At 45.0% G+C, this 10,159-nt stretch overlaps 1 pseudogene; it reads left to right on the top strand.

Moving 5' to 3' along the window:
• The first annotated feature begins 8,387 nt into the window (after nt 1-8,387).
• LOC148000852 (large ribosomal subunit protein eL8 pseudogene) lies at nt 8,388-9,348 on the top strand (annotated as a pseudogene).
• The last annotated feature ends 811 nt before the right edge of the window (nt 9,349-10,159 follow it).

Below are 10,159 nucleotides of genomic sequence, written 5' to 3'. Positions count from 1 at the left end.
ACCTGGTGCACTGGAGAGAACTTTGCAGACTGCTCGCGGTGGCTGTCATGCACCTAGCACGCCCTGCACTCGGCCCTTACTGCTGTCTGCTCACGTGCTAGGACTGAGTCAGTGTGGCCTGATCAACGGAGGCTGTAAAGACCTTAAGGCCCCTTTGCGGGCACTGCGGGCCTTGAGCAACACGTGAATCTTGCAACACATTGTATGAATGGGCGCTGTCAATTGAATGTAAACAATAGCTTTTTTGTGTGCACTAAGTGTCCACTTTGTGCCAGGTATTGTGATGTGTGTTTGATAAGTGATTGTAGGCGGTAGTATTCTCTCCATCCAGACTTGAAAAGGTGAGGAGTTTGTTCTGATCATGCTGAATTTAGATGGCTTACCTGGACCGTAGAAGAAGCCTGAAGCCTAGTTTTAACAGACCTAGAGACATTTGAGAATAGCTGTTTAGACGCTGCCCTTATTTTCTGCATTCAGTCTCATCGACTGTAAATGGAAAGATGGACAATGAGGTATGGGATTACCTCCTTCCAAAGCTCCCTGGTTAGGGCCATCAGGTGGTCATGTTGTAAGGTATGTCAAATATAAGTCTGCTATCAAAGAACATATAAACTTGTGTTTGGGACAAGGACTTCAAAGCCTCTTATCTCTCCTGCCATCAAAGACTTTGATGGAAATAGATGTTTTTGTTTTAACCCCACAAGACAGGGTTTTTTTTTTTTTTGTTTATTTTTTTTAGATTTATTCATGTATTATACATAAGTACACTGTAGCTGTCTTCAGACACACCAGAAGAGGGCATCCGATCTTTTTACAGATGGTTGTGAGCCACCATGTGGTTGCTGGGAATTGACCTCTGGAAGAGCAGTCGGGTGCTCTTAACCGCTGAGCCATCTCTCCAGCCCAAGACAGGGTTTTTATATGTAGTCCTGGCTGTCCTAAAACTCATTCTGTAGACAAGTCTGGCCTCGACTTACAGAGATCCATCTGCTTCTGCCTTCTGAGTGCTGGGATTAAAGATATGTGCCACCACCACCCGATCCATATTTTTTTCTTTTTACCACTGGGTATTTTTTATGGCATAAGTGTTTCAAATTTTATTTACTAGCAATTTTAATATTACATTCACTACATTGGCTGTATTGTTCTCATTTATTCAAACTATGTAGTTTGCTTACATCAAGGTGCCCTAACTTCAATATATATATATATATATATATATATATATATATATATATATATATATATATTTCCAGTGAACACGAACACTCTTTCATGTAACCAAGGACATTCTGGGAATTGATGTTGACAAGGCTGGCCTTGAACTCAGAGATCTGCCTGCCTCTGTCTCCCTGGAATGCTGGGATTAAAGGAATGTACCACCACGCCTAGCTTTGAGCAAGTGTTTGAATCCTCCCTAAACAGTAAAACCTTTGTTTATGCAGCGGCCCACTGCTCTGTTCTTGGAACTTGATACCTGGAGCAATAGCCCTTTTCTTTTTGGAGACTCCTTGGCTCTTCCTCCTTCATTTCCTGAGTGTCCTTCTTCTTGGGGCAGCCACTGCATCAGACTGTGAGGTCAAACTCCAGCCAACTGGTTAAAGACACAGCCGCCACCTGAGTTAGAATGAAGACCGAGTGCGCTTCCAGTCTCCCTGTGTATCCCCTCTCTTTGAGAACACCCTCTTGATCAGGAGTAAAGTCCACCCTGTCCAGACACTTCAGTTACAGTGCGGATCTCTTTCGCTGTGTCGCCAAACTTACTTCTAACAACTTTACGTTTCCAGCAATGTAGGTAGCAGGGACATTTCGTGTTCTCGTTTATAAAGACACACTTGTATGCTCCACTATAGTCTGCATGCCCATCTCGTTTATAAAGACACACTTGTATGCTCCACTACAGTCTGCATGCCCATATTACTAAGAGTTTAATACATCTACACCGTATTAGGTCTCAAATCCAGGACTAGTCTCATTCTATACTTGTGGCTCCTCTGAGCACTTCTCACCCCTCCCCCTACCCTAAACCTCCCCCTCCTGTCTGCTGGGCTTCCCTTCTCCCAGCCTGATCCCTATATAAGGCAGCCATTTGGGCTGCACCAGTCTCTTACTCCCAGGGTCCTTTCTTGCTCTCCCTCCCCTATCTCCTCTCATGCCCAGTTTACTTGGCTGACCATGTTCAGCCTGGACTCCTCCTTCTGCCGATGTTCTCCCTTATGTCTACAATTAAAACTTCTCCATATTTGAGGTGTAGCCGTGTCCTCGTTTTATCTCATTTTTCATTCACAGAGTGATTTCCCTGGTTTGACTTAAAACTCCTCTCCCACACCAGAGGATTACAAGGTGGAAACTAACCTGAGCTTCATTATTTCGTGTGTCCAAGTCCAAACATTCCCGGAGTGAAGAACAGCACTGAAGAGAGGAGCACAGACATCACAAGACTCAGAAACATGGCTGACCTCTAAGCAGGGTAGGGAAGCCTGAGCTCCAGAGGGATTCACACACACACACACACACACACACACACACACACACACACACACACACACACACACAGACCCTGTCCTACACACTGACTTATAAAATCTGCTGGTTAGAGGTGAAATATAATCCAGATTTCTAAAATGTTTAACTCAAGTTTCTCTTATTCCTAGCTCTGAATAAGGCGCAATTTCTGCCTATTCTGTAAGTGACAGGGAGCATGAATGGAATTCCAGTTACCGAGGGGACACCCAGTGCTTGCCAGCATCCCTGTGAAGCCCCTTGATTTCAGGTGTCAGTCCCCTCGCACTCTTCTGTGGTTAGTTTTTGTCAATTTGACACAAACTAAAGTCACCTACAGGAAAAGGGAATTACAGTTGAGGATTTGCCCATCAGATTGGCCTGTGGGTGTGTCTGTGGTATGACTTTTCTGGGCTGATGTGGAAGGGCCCAGCCCATTGTAGGCTGGACAGGTGGTCCTCGGTTGTGTAGGGGAGCAAGTTGAGCAAACCATGAAGGCAAGCCCATAAGCAGTGTTCGAGTGTGGTCCCTGCCTCTGCTCCTGCTTGAGCTCTGCTCTGACTGCCCTCAGTGATGCACTGTGCTGTGGAAGTCAAATAAACCCTTTCCTCTCCCAAGTTGGTTTCGGTCAGCATTTTATCAGAGCAACAGAAAACAAAACAGGACAGTCCTGCTCAGAGTGAAATACGATTCAGTTGTCTTCGGTCCCTACCACTCAGCATTTGAGATCTGAATAAAAAACCAAGGGAGACATCAAGGTGAATAGAACCAGAGCCGGGATGTGTTCTTGGGCCATCTATTCACAAAAAACATTGTCTGTGACCCCCGAGTCAGTTGAGCTAGGTGCAGAAGGCACTGGGTTTCATGGGCCTCAAGAGTTTTCTTTTAAATAACAACCATGGTCATTTTAGATACAAAATAATTGGTACAGTTGCTTTCTTTTCAGACTGGCCAATCTAAAAAGGCTGAGCAAAATTTCCTGTTTAAGAAATACAAACAAGGGCAAGAGATGGCTCAGAGGTTAAGAGCACTGACTGCTTAAAAAAAAAAAAAAAAATTTGGGGGCTGGGGATTTAGCTCAGTGGTAGAGCGCTTACCTAGGAAGCGCAAGGCCCTGGGTTCGGTCCCTAGCTCCGAAAAAAAAAAAAAAAAAGAACCCCCCCCCAAAAAAAAAGAGCACTGACTGCTCTTCCAGAGGTCCTGAGTTCGAATCCCCAGCAACCACATGGTGGCTCACAACATCTGTAATGGGATCTTATGCCCTCTTCTGGTGTGTCTGAAGATAGCAACGGTGTATTCACATACATAAATAAATCTTTAAAAACAAACAAACAAAAATACTAGCTTTAAAGTCCTAAGTTCTTAAGCAAATATGCTCACTAGATTTTATAGAAAGGCTTTGAGAAGCATACATTGGCCACACAGTCCTCTCTCTCAATCAAATCTTTGCAGAGTAAGAAGAAACATTTGTCCTCAAACGCTTGGGGTCTTTTCTCTTGTTTCTGAAAATTCCTTTATCCAAGGTTCTTTTTCTGTGTGTTTGACCAACCTTGTGAGCTGTCTGGATTGAAGAGGAGTCTCGTTTTGCATGCAGCCCAGACTTGCCTGGAGCTCACTGAATAGTTCACTCAACGTTTATCTGTCCTCTTGCCTCAGTCTCCTGAGTGATAGATTGCTGGGCTCACAGATTTGGACCATGTGATGGTTTGCATATGCTTGGCCCAGGCAGTGGCACTATTAGAAGGCGTGGCCTTGTGTCACTGTGGGGTGGGCTTGGAGACCCTCCTCCTAGCTGCCTGGGGATGCTCAGTCTGTTCCTGGCTTCCTTCGGGTGAAGATGTAGACCTCTCAACTCCTCCTGCATCATGCCTGCCTTGATGCTGCCATGCTCCCACCTTGATGATAATGGACTGAACCTCTGGACCTGTAAGCCAGCCCCAATTAAATGTTGTCCTTTATAAAACTTACATTGGTCATGGTGTCTGTTCACAGCAATAAGACCCTATCCAGCTATGTGCATGATTTTATATATTTATATATTCTAACAATATGAGTGTGTGTGTGTGTGTGTGTGTGTGTGTGTGTGTGTGTGTTGTCCCTCATAGATCCAATCCAATCCATCACCACAAAGAAACTTCCTCTTGTTGTTTCTAAATGTAAACTACTGGTGGAAAAAAAAAAAAAAAAAAGAAACTTCCTCTTGTTACCTGGTGGTTCTCAACTCCCACACCTGTTGATATGTTTTAAATGATTATAATTCATTCTTTTATATTCTGGGCATAGGGCTCATCAGTAGAGCATTTATTCAGCATAGATGAGGGCCTGGATTAGCCAGCAATGCACACACACATGCACACATGCGCAAAAGTTATGTGAACGAAATCATACACTATGTAACCCTTTGAGACCGGTTCTCATCTTCAGAACAGTGCAAATTAGTGTGTGTCACATTTCTGTCCGTTGCATAATACTCATGATTAAATCAGCTCCAAAGGACGTCTGGGTTGTATCCAGTTTTCCATTCTTAGCAACGAAGCTATTAAAGACATCAATTTGCAAGTCTATATGTGAACGTTAAGTTTTCATTTTCCCAAGGAAATACCCAGAACTGTGTTTGTGTGTGGTCACTGCATCTTTAACGTTTCAGAAAGTGCCAGGCTGCTTTGGAAGCCTGACCATGTCATTTTGCTTCGCCTCCACAATAAATGAGATGCAGGTCTAGTCGCCTTAGTCCTTTGGTAATATGTGGTGACATCATCAGTCTTTTGGGTTTGAAACAGGGTTTTGCTATACCCACAGCCCATGGTGGTCCCAAACTTTAAGCCTCTTGTGTGCTAGGATTCCATGTGTGCTAGGATTACATGTATGTACAGCATACCTGGCTGGGTTTTTTTTTTTCTTTTTTGCGTTCTAATAGAGATGTAGTGATATTCCTCATAATTTAACGATTTCTCTAATGGTCCACGATGTTAATGGTCTTTCATGAGCCTATTTACTGTACGGCTTTGGTGAACTGTCATCCTTGGTGTTTTCATCTTTGGTGAAGCTTCTGTCTGTATTCTGGTTAGACCGTGTTTTTAAAAAATCTCTGTACAAAATACTCAAACTTAAAATTCTCCATTTTTGAGGTTTGAAGTGTCTAGGTCAGTGGTATTAACACTAATCACATTCATGTTCTTATTTATTCGTTCATTTTTATATGAGTGAGGGTGTGCCCAGAAGTGTACATATGGACTACATGTGTGCAAGAGTCCTGGGAGTCAGAAGTGGACATTGCGTCTCCTGGAACTGGAGACAGATTGCACACAGCCGTGAGCTGCCACGTGGGTGCTGGGACCTGAACCTGGGTCATCTGCGAGACCTGTAAGTGCTCTCTTAACCACTGAGCCATTCCTCCAGCCCACACCCACACTCTTCAATCGTCCCCACCAACCATCTCTTCAACCATAAACTTTGTCCTGTTGTAGCCATCTCCCCCCCCCCCCCCCCCCGGAGCTGAGGACGGAACTCAGGGCCTTACGCTTGCTAGGCAAGCGCTCTACCACTGAGCTAAATCCCCAAACCCCTGTCGTAGCCATCTTGATTCACTGAGTTTGACATCACACGTGTCTGTCTTTGCTGCGGCTGGATAATATCCACTGCATGTTAACTCCATGTCTTGTTTGTCTCACTCATCTACTGTGAGCATCTGGCTTTTGTGGACGCTGACGCTATGAACATAGCTGTACGGATGCCTCTGGGGCCTGGCTTTCAGTATGTGTTGCTGGGGATTGAACTTGGGGCTTTGTGCATGCAAGGCAAGCATTCTGCCACTGAGATACGTCCTAGCCCTCTGCTTTCTGTTCTTTCAGCTCTATAGACTCAGGGGTGAAAGCACTATATTATTATTTTTTTTTTACATTTAGTTTGATGAATTTTATTGTTTCCATACCCTTGTGCACGTCCTTAATGTTTTCCTTAGGGTACATTTCAAGACATGGAATTGCTACCTCAAATGGTATACACATGTTTAATTTAATTCCCTACCTGCTACCCAGAAAGGCTGTACCAATTTAAAGTCCATAAACTGGAATTAAGTGGGAAAGGGGCCTCAGGGAATTGAGGAGCATGGCTGTATGTGTTAGAAAGTGCAGCCCTTAGATACCACTGAGAAGTGCCAACGCACCTCAGAGTGGTCAACAGTGAAAGGCAACAGTAAACCTAACTACATTGAAAAGCAGCATGGGGATAATTACCAAGGCCACCTTATGATCCGGAATCACCTTCCCTGTAGTATAGTTGTAATTTGATGAAGAGCATAGAACACTAATGTAAAATCCCTGTGTTCACACCATTATGACGAACCAATTATAACTCCAAATCAGTATCATGCTTAACCAAAAGTCATGCCAATCTTTCACCTACCCATCTCCTCAAAAGAACAGGATTGTTCTGTCAACAGAGCACAGGGGAGCTCTCGTTCCTTGAATGCTCATTGATAAGTATTCCTCGATAATCATAATTGAATTTTGCAGAATGCTGCAGAGAAAGCACTATATTATGTGGTAACTATGTGTTCGGGCTTTTTGTTCTTTAGTACTTCCCCAGACAAAATTCCACAGCACTTACATCTTCCATTAGAAATGGACATTTTCTCTACAGTCTCTCTATCCTTGCTATTGTGTGAGTTAAGTACTATCTTAGTGTGCATGAAGTGATGTCTTGTGGTTTTGATTTGCCACTTCTCTAACAATTCTGTTGAGTATCTTTTACATATGTATAAACTCTAATATCTACCTATCTCTTTAACATCTGTCTGTCTATGTATTTCATATGCAGAAAATACCTAGGAATAGTTAAGTAAGATGCATAATACAAACCTTAAAAATAAGGTGACATAATAAACCCCACTTAGGACGAAATGTTTCATAGTTTTGATGCACTCTTTTCCAATATTTCCATAGGCACTTACGTTTTGTTATCCTTTAGTTTTGATTTTTAAAGTGATTTTTTTTTGAACGTTGGGTGGGATGACACATATCTGTAACCTGAGCTGTCAAGAGACTGAGAACCTGGAGTCCTGGGCTACGTAGTAAGACCTCATCTCAGAACACACATGTACAGTCTCCCTCACCGTGCACACACTGTGATAAGCTTATTAGGTGAAATGTCGTTGAGTGGGAAACCTATCCCATTGGGAAACAGTTCGGCTGGTGCAGAAAGCTATCAGGCAAGGGTCTGTCTTACTGGAAGTCTCCAGAACAATAACACGTAGAGGTAAAGACATGTAGAGGTAGGTATAGATGCAGGCGAGTGAAGGAGATTGTGACGGCTGAGAGAAGCCACTCATAAGTTACAGGCAAATGGGAAAACCAGGGACTTTGGTACTGTGGCTCAGTGAAGGTCTGCGGGCCTGAGAACGTGGGTGGTGCAGGTCAGAGTGCCCAAGCCTGGGTTTCTGATGATGGCTGAGGGCAGAAGTGTGGTGCCTCTTTCCCAGGAGAAGGAGAAAGGACATGCCTGGCCTCTCCTCATTTAGTCCATCTGTGTCCTCAGCTGTGACTGCGATGCTCTCCATGCAAAGGGAAAGAGTTTATTCTGACCCGAATGTGAGAAAGCCTTAGAACACAGATTCGGGCGGCCCCACATAACATGTTCCATGTAAGCATTACATGAACTTTTACCATCATGGAAATACTTAAAATACGGGTTTGGGGATTTAGCTCAGTGGTAGAGCACTTGCCTAGCAAACCCAAGGCCCTGGGTTCGGTCCCCAGCTCCGGAAAAAAAGAAAAAAAAAAAAAAAAAGAGAGATGGCTCAGTGGTTAAGAGCACTGACTGCTCTTCGTGAGGTCCTGAGTTCAATTCCCAGCAACCACATGGTGGCTCACAACCATCTGTAATGGGGTTGGGTGTGTCTGAAGACAGCTACAGTGTGCTTATATACATTAAGTAAATAAATAAATCTTATAAAAAAAAAGAAATACTCTCTCCTCCAGCCGAGCAAGATGCCCAAAGGAAAGAAGGCCAACGGGAAGAAGTCCCGCCGTGGTCAAGAAACAAGAGACCAAAAAGGTGGTCAATCCTTTGTTTGAGAAAAGGCCTAAGAACTTCGGCATTGGGCAGGACATCCAGCCCAAAAGAGATCTCACACGCTTCGTCAAATGGCCCCGCTACATCAGGCTGCAGCGGCAAAGAGCCATCCTCTATAAGCGGCTCAAAGTACCTCCTGCCATCAACCAGTTCACCCAGGCCCTGGACAGGCAAACAGCGACTCAGCTGCTTAAGCTCGCCCACAAGTACAGGCCAGAGACAAAGCAGGAGAAGAAGCAGAGGCTGCTGGCCCGCGCTGAGAAGAAAGCTGCTGGCAAAGGGGACGTCCCAACTAAGAGACCACCTGTCCTCCGAGCAGGGGTCAATACAGTCACCACTTTGGTGGAGAACAAGAAGGCTCAGCTGGTGGTGATTGCCCATGATGTAGACCCCATTGAGCTGGTGGTTTTCCTGCCTGCCCTGTGTCGAAAGATGGGGGTGCCCTACTGCATCATCAAGGGAAAGGCCAGGCTGGGGCGCCTGGTCCACAGGAAGACCTGCACCACTGTTGCCTTCACACAGGTGAACTCGGAAGACAAGGGTGCTCTGGCTAAGCTGGTGGAAGCTATTAGGACCAATTATAATGACAGATATGACGAGATCTGCCGCCACTGGGGAGGCAACGTCCTGGGTCCTAAGTCTGTGGCTTGCATTGCCACGCTGGAAAAGGCAAAGGCTAAAGAACTCACCACTAAGCTGGGTTAAATGTACACTTAAGTTTTCTGTACATAAATATAATTACAAAATTAAAAAAAAAAAGAAATACTTAAAATACATTGATGGAAGGACACATCAGGCAGGTTTGTTAGAGCAAAGCAGGGAGAAGTTGCTATGGACTTAGATGTTATCGGATGTCGTTCTTAGCTTTTGGATTGGTGTATGCTAGTAGTCTGCTAATTTAATACATTCCAAAGATTTTACCCGATAGTTGGCACGACATTGAGTCAGATGTAGACGCAGAGGTAGGAAACGAATGACTAGTAAGGGGACTAAATGCCCCAAGTTAATTTTGACTCCGAATCTACAACATTCAAGCTCTTCACACATCAAGTTCTCATCAGTCAGTCAAGAAGGTGCTGCTTTCTTTCCAGGAGCCTCTGCTCATACCACCCATAGCCTTGAGTTGGCCTGCTGGGGTGGGGAGGTGGGACTTGGGGGGTTTGACTGCTCTGGGCTGTACAGAAGTGCCAAGACACCCTTCCCAGGAGAGGAAAGCACAGGCCGAGATGTGGGAAGGCTGGAACTGGTTTGTGGGTCCCCAGGCCTGCAATGAGGCCGGGCCATGGGGTTCTCAGACTCATCCAGGAACGAGAGTCATGGAGGATCGGAGAATGGAGGGGGTCGGGGGAAGCACAGGCTGGGACAGAGCCTAGTCCGGGGCTAGGGAAAAAGGGGAGCTCCAGCTTGTCCCAGTGGTGATTGTCCTTGGCTTGACAGAGTCAAGGCTTGGTGGCAGTTATGGCTGGGAGTGCAGAGGCCTTCTAAGGAGATTAGGCTGCAGCTCTGTAGGTGAATGACTTCTTCCCCACAGAGGATCTTGATGAAAAAAGACAGTCCATGGTTCTAACAGTTTATTGTCATGGTG

Source organism: Rattus norvegicus, chromosome 15 (assembly GCF_021556685.1).
Source record: "Rattus norvegicus strain SHRSP/BbbUtx chromosome 15, alternate assembly SHRSP_T2T, whole genome shotgun sequence".
Classification (NCBI taxonomy): domain Eukaryota; kingdom Metazoa; phylum Chordata; class Mammalia; order Rodentia; family Muridae; genus Rattus; species Rattus norvegicus.
This window is presented reverse-complemented; position numbering and strand designations above follow the sequence as displayed.